A 6,644-nucleotide genomic window follows, 5' to 3' on the forward strand; every position below is an offset into this window, starting at 1 on the left:
TTTTATTACAGCAACATAAAAGTAACTAACATACTTCTCATAATGAAAATTAAGTGTATCTGTGTACTCAATCTTCTAAAAAATGAAACTAATCTTCAGCTAGAAAAAAAAAGAATACCTAATGTTCCCTCGGTTACTGGGTTCATACAGTGCTAGCAAATTTGAACATTGTACTGTAAACAAGAACACACTAATAAAAGATTAACTGGAAAATTCCCCTCATTGATGTGAGTCAATCATATAGTTGGAAAAGTTGGCAGCAGGAACCTAAATATATCGGTTTATGTAATTTTTAATCTCACAGATGTATTTAGGGACACAGTCAGTGCTGGACCCACTAGGAGTCCCTTGAAGGGGCTTTAAATTCTCCCTGTGATGGCAAGATGCCATTCTAAGGTAAAGTTATAACACAAGCCCTACCATTGAAGAATATTCAATTAATTTCCCAAATTGATACTGAATGCATGCAGTAGTTACTAAGTCAGCATGCTCTACAGGGCTAGGAATGGAAAGTCCAGACTTCTTGATTTTAAGTCCTTACTTAATAAAGACAGTGTATGACTTCAGACAGCTTGCTTATAATCATGTCTCAATCTTCTATCCACAATGGAGACATGGAGACAGTTAGGTCCATGGGAGAAAGGAGGGAAGGGAAAAAGAAGAAAGAAGGAATGTGTTTTACTATTTGAGGGTTTTTTTTTATAAGTACTAATTATTATAGCAAGATAGCAGAAAGTTTGGTTTCATGCACAAACTAAAATGATCCAGCCCTTTATCCATTTATCAAGTGCCAACTGAACACATTAGTCATATGTCAAGGCTCTGCTAGGTGATACAAAATAACAGTGAACAAGGCTTGGCCCCTGCTCTACAGAAGCGCCCAACCTAGTAGAGAATTCTAGGAGGATACAGGAGACTCACATTGGACCAGCAGAAAGGATCATACTATAGAAGCACAGAGGAGTGTAGAAGGATGTGGAGAGGGATAACTCCAACCACAGTAAAAAGAATTATTATTATTATTATTAGTAGTAGTAGTAGTAGTAGTAGGAGGAGGAGGAGGAGGAGGAGGAGGAGGAATGTTTTTGCAAGCATGTGCATATGCATGAGTGTGTATTGTGATAAAACACCCAGCTAAAACAAGTTAGGGAAATGTTTATTTGATCTGAAGGAACATAGTCCATCCTGCTGGGAAAGACATGGCTGTCAGGGTATAAGACAACTGGTATCATTGTGTCTATAATCATAAAAGGAAGGGGGCCATCGATGTCACTTCTCAGCTGGCTTTCTCTTTTGTCCTTTTTGTTCTGTCTGAGAGCCCAATCTACAGAATGGTGCCCCCAACACACACACATTCAGCATGGGTCTTCCCACATCAACTAAACCTCTCTGGAGACTCCCTCACAGACATACTCAAAGACATGTCTCCTAGGTAGTTCTGAATTCAGTCATTTATAGTGAAGATTCACCATCGTATGGAGCTTCCTAGAACTGTTCACCACTGTTCACCTAGTCATTAACAAAGGTTCACAGCCAGGAAGTCTGGCCTCTAAACCACATTCCTAACCATGCCAAGCCCTGTCTCCTACTTTGGCTGCTGTGCTTTGACTCAAGATAACACATCAAAAAGGTAAAGCTTATTTCCTTTCCCATAATAAATACTTAGTAAATGATATCTACTGTTAGTAATAGCAGGAGTAGCAACAGCAACAAAAGTAATAGCAAAAGTAGCAATGTAGCAGTAATAACAATAGTAATAGTAGAATGTAAAGCAGTTCACAGAGGGTAGAAACCATTATTAGTCTAAGTGTAAAAACAACCTAACAAAGAATGTATGGTAAATTCTAGTTTTTTAGGGGGAGTATGCTCTCTAGCTATCTAGCTTTTGATACAGAAGAAAATACCAATACTCATTCATGAAATATCTGGTTTTTAGAATGAAAACTCACTGTGCTTACATTGAATCGTTGAATTTCCAAGAACAGTGAGTGGGTTTAGAAAAAGGTCATGTCATAGGTGTAGTGCTGAAGGATGTGCTCATTCAGGCCTGCATCCCCTTGAACGCACAAAGCATTCGAATGTAAGCTGCTCACAACCGCTCTGCAAAATGAACTGCATCATCTCCTTCTGGCATGGGAGAACACTGAAGGTAGGAGGAGGCAAAGCCTCTGCTTCAAGCCCTCCATCCAGTAAGTTACAAAACTGGGCTTTTATACAGCACTGTGTGCTCTGCTGACTAGGTTGAACACTGTAACAATGCAATGCAACCTGAGGTGAGGGTGACTCAGACAGGGACAAGGGAAGGAGCAGCAGAGGCTGAGAAAGGGGCTTCTAGAGCAAAAGCACCAATGGTTGCTGTGCAGTCTGGAGGAACAAGCAAGCCAGCTGTCAGACAATAATGGGAGCCTGTTCCAGTAGAGCTCTCCACCCCGGAACAAACATATACTGAGACTCATACTTGGTTAGGATGGCTTGCTGCATCTTGGCTTTATTTTTTGGTTTTGTTGTTGTTTTTGTGTTTGATTTTTATGGTGTGCAAGTCCAAAGTCACACAATTATTTGTTTATTTTTATGTTATTCCAAAATGTATTCAAAGTAACAGAACAATATTTGAAGCCATGTTTACAAACCCATTTGATACCTGTCTTACTTAAAGCTCTCTTCAATAAATTTTTCAGCTGAAACAATTCTAAGAGCTTCAGAATTGAAGTCATCTAGTCAATGAACAAACTGGGATTGGGTACCTACTCTATAGCAGACCAAGTACTGAACACCACAGACAGAACAGCAGAACAATGAACATGTAGACAATTTCTAAAAATTGTGTGTGTGTGTGTGTGTGTGTGTGTGTGTTGCCTGTGCCTGTATTGAGCACATGTAGAGGCCAGAGCAGAATACTATGTATCTTCCTCTGCCTCTGTCATCTCTACCTTTTTGCTTTGAGGCAGGGTCTCTTGCTGAATCAAAAACTCACTGCTTTTGGTGAGGCTGGCTGGCCAGGGAGATTTGTGATCTGCATGTCTCTACCCTGCAGTACTGGAGCCATAAGCATGAGTGGTCATGCATGCCAAGCTTTTTCTGTGAGTGCTGGGGGTTCAAACTCAGATTCTCATATCAGCAGAGTGAGTGTTGTTATCCACAGAGCCATCTCCTCAAGCTCCATGTTCCTCTTGAATTCATGTTGTCGTTGAGCAATAATTGAGAAAGACAATAAATGAAATCTAATAAATGAGATAACGTGAGATAGAGACACTTGCTTGCAAAATACAAAACACAGTGATATAAAGAGATGAATCAGATTGAAGGCTTGCACCAGATTGGATGGTCATCACTGACTTTGGAAAATATCTTCCGATGTTTGAACTGAGATTGAAGCAGAAGGAGAAGCCCATAGTGTGAGTGTGCAAGACAGAGGGAGCCAGCTGGAAAGAACTGGCAGTGCAAAGGCCTCAACATAGAAGAGATCTCAGGGGTTTGGGCAACACAAAGAAAACCAGTTTGTCTGGATCACAGTGTGCTGGAGGGAGGGTAGTGGGAGATGAGATCTAGGACACAGGGACCAGATCAGAAAAGATCCTATAAACACCGTATGAGAAGCTTGGGTTTTTATTTTATTTGAAAGCCAGGTGAGGATGGTGTACAGATCAGAGAAAGACATTCTTTGCTGTGGGAATATGTCTGCTTGGCAGATGCATAGAGTTGCTTATCTGTACTGAGCAAAGGAAGGTTAAAAAAAAATTAAGAAGATGTTCCAGTAGTTCAGGTGGACCAAAAAGGGGAGGAAAAACAGATGGCATGGGTTTATTTAAAGTAAAACCAAAGGATCTGAAATTTCTTCAAGCTAAAATGAAGAGGTCTGACTCCCAAAGTGGATACAATAGTGTGTAAGAGAACAAGTGAAATCTAAAGAGATCGTGGGACCTTTGATGAGGGAATTTGACATTGGTGGTGACAATCGATGAAATATGAGGTCTAATGATGAACAAGACAAGGTGCTGGAATGTTGAGAAGGGAATTCAAGAGTTCTGTTTAGAAATGATCATTCATTTCCCACCCAGAAATGTCATGTAAGCATTTAAACCCACAGTGCAGAGTTCACAAGGGAGGACTGAGTAGAGAGTTGAAATTTTGCCTTTTTTCCTATGTAGCTGGCAAGTCACAACTATGATAGTAAGACAAATTCATTTGGGGGGAGCACAAAGGGGCCATTTGGGTCTGAGTGGACACTCCTCATTTGTAGTCCAGAGATCAGAGATTCTACCAGTGTGAGATTCACATATTACTCTGTTCATAGATAAGTTCCAGTCTATCTGACAGTAAGTCCTTGGTGTATCACACCACATCACAATCCCTACAAAGCTATTTTTGCAAAGAAAAGCTAGTTCACTGATGTGCAAAATAAGACCCAGTAGTCATGTGATCTCAACTTACACTTTTTTTTCTCCCAAATCTCCCTTGACCATTTCTAGTTCCAAGATGTTTAACCCAGCACCCAAATGTGTACATTTCCCTTGTCAATTCCCATGTGATGCTGTAACTCCAGTCCTTAAAAAAAGGCTTTCCAAGCCCCTGACCTGGTGCATATGACACCAGGCAGTTATGATTGGCATGGACCAGGGTGTATTACACAAGGTCGAATAAGCTGGCAGCTGACTTCCCTTGGCTAGGACAAACAGTAACTTCCTTTAGAGCCATGGGCCAGTGCCCAGTGGGTGAGTGTCAGGCAAAGAGTCTTCAATCTATGGGGTACTTAAGGATACTAACATGCACACTGCCAGATATGTTATCTTTCCCATGGTGCATTGGCCAAAAGAAATGGGTAGTGTCTGAAATGACTACTTTGTGCCAGGCACTTGGACAAGTACCATGTAAGATGCATTGTCTTATTTAATCCCTTCAGTAATAGAAGGATCATTATGCTTACTACAATGTCTAAGTTAGATGAGAAGAATCAGAATTGTGAAGAGTATACTACTGTCTGAGGCTAAATGACTAGGAAGTGATAAACTTGGAGTGTGGATTTACAGTATGCTACTATGGACGGTAGTCCACAGGATAGTGCCTTAACTCTTTCAGCCTATATCAGCAGCATGAATCCCTTGTCATGACTACAATGTAGAAAGCACTAAGTAGGAGTCATCATGAGTTCTAGTTCCATGACTATTGCTAATGGGTTATGGGCTACCGTAAGTCATTTCTCCTTTCTGTGCCTTTGCTTCCCTAGAAATTTCAGCCACAGCAACCTTCTTGTGCATCTTTCCATCAACCCAGTTATTGAAAACAAACTTTTCATTTACAGGAGACATATGTCTCTGTTGTGATGCTAGTGATGGTGTAACAACTTGTTTTTACCCAAGCACTAAATGTGTGACTCTCTTTCTCTGTCTTTCTCTCTCAGCCTCTCTCTGTCTCTGTCTCTGTCTCTGTCTCTGTCTCTGTCTCTCTCTCTCTCTCTCTCTCTCTCTGTGTGTGTGTGTGTGTGTACTCTTCAGTTACCATCACTATTGTTTAATTCCCACTCCTACAGTAATCATATGGGTTGAATTTGGTTTACTATCAATTTAAAGAAAGACAAACTCAAAGACACAGAAAAGAAAGAGAGAAAAGGAAGGAGGGATGAATAGAAGGAATCAAAGAAGGAAATTCTAAGCAGGTCATTATTATGCAAGTATAGTACTTAGGAGCATATCTTCTTAGTCCAACAATGTTCAGAAACAGATGTCCTAAATTGCCCCCATACCCTGAAGATTGATAATCCTCAGTGACTTGTGGTAAAGAAGTCATGAGTTAAGGTTATAGAACCAGACAGATGTGGGTTCAATTATTAGTGGTACTATTTATTAACTTTGAGTTATTTAGGCTTTCTATGCCTCACTTGCTCTAAAGAAAAACAAAACAAAGACTTTCTTCTAGAATTTTCTCAGACAATGCACATCAAACCCTTCAAAGAGCTCCAAGCAGCTCATCTATCAAGTAGAGTTGGCGTTAGTTTCCAGCAGATTTTGGTTCCTGGAAATGTTGACCTTTAAACTTTCATCTAGGAATGTGAGGCCAAGAGCAAAGGTTGAGTTCAGCTCTGCCTTTTCAGAGCTGCATTTTAAGCAGAATACCTTGACCCACACATGGAGAAGGACAGAGTGGGGACTAGAACCTGGTTCTTGTATACATTGTCTGGAAATCTTCACAATGGCTAACACTCTCTTGATTGGTCACTTTAGAGAACTGATGCCCCCACAGGTTTTCTCCACAGGCCTGATGGAGCTAATGACAAAATATTCAAGACATTCCTGAGCCCAGAAAGAGTAAAGTCAAGAAGCTGCCCTCTATACCTTGGAGGAAGGATTGCTGTCTCCCTGTATGAGGGCATAGGGGAGTTTGCAATGAGAATGGGTGACAGCACAGAGTGAGCAACATCAAAGATCCTTGCTCCACTCACAGTTTGGAAGTGGATTAACCATCCATGTTTATCACGAGAAAGCAGATAATGTAACTGGGGATTGAGTGGAAGGCCAGCAGCCTCAGACAGGCTGAAGGAAATAGGAGCTCCAGAGGAGGCTATCCGGAGGGACTACAGGATCTTTGCTCTTCACATCTCTGATGTCTCTGCTCCAAGACTGACCCAGACAGAATTCAAAATACCACCA

This window comes from Peromyscus maniculatus, chromosome 20 (genome assembly GCF_049852395.1).
Source record: "Peromyscus maniculatus bairdii isolate BWxNUB_F1_BW_parent chromosome 20, HU_Pman_BW_mat_3.1, whole genome shotgun sequence".
In the NCBI taxonomy this organism is placed as follows: Eukaryota; Metazoa; Chordata; class Mammalia; order Rodentia; family Cricetidae; genus Peromyscus; species Peromyscus maniculatus.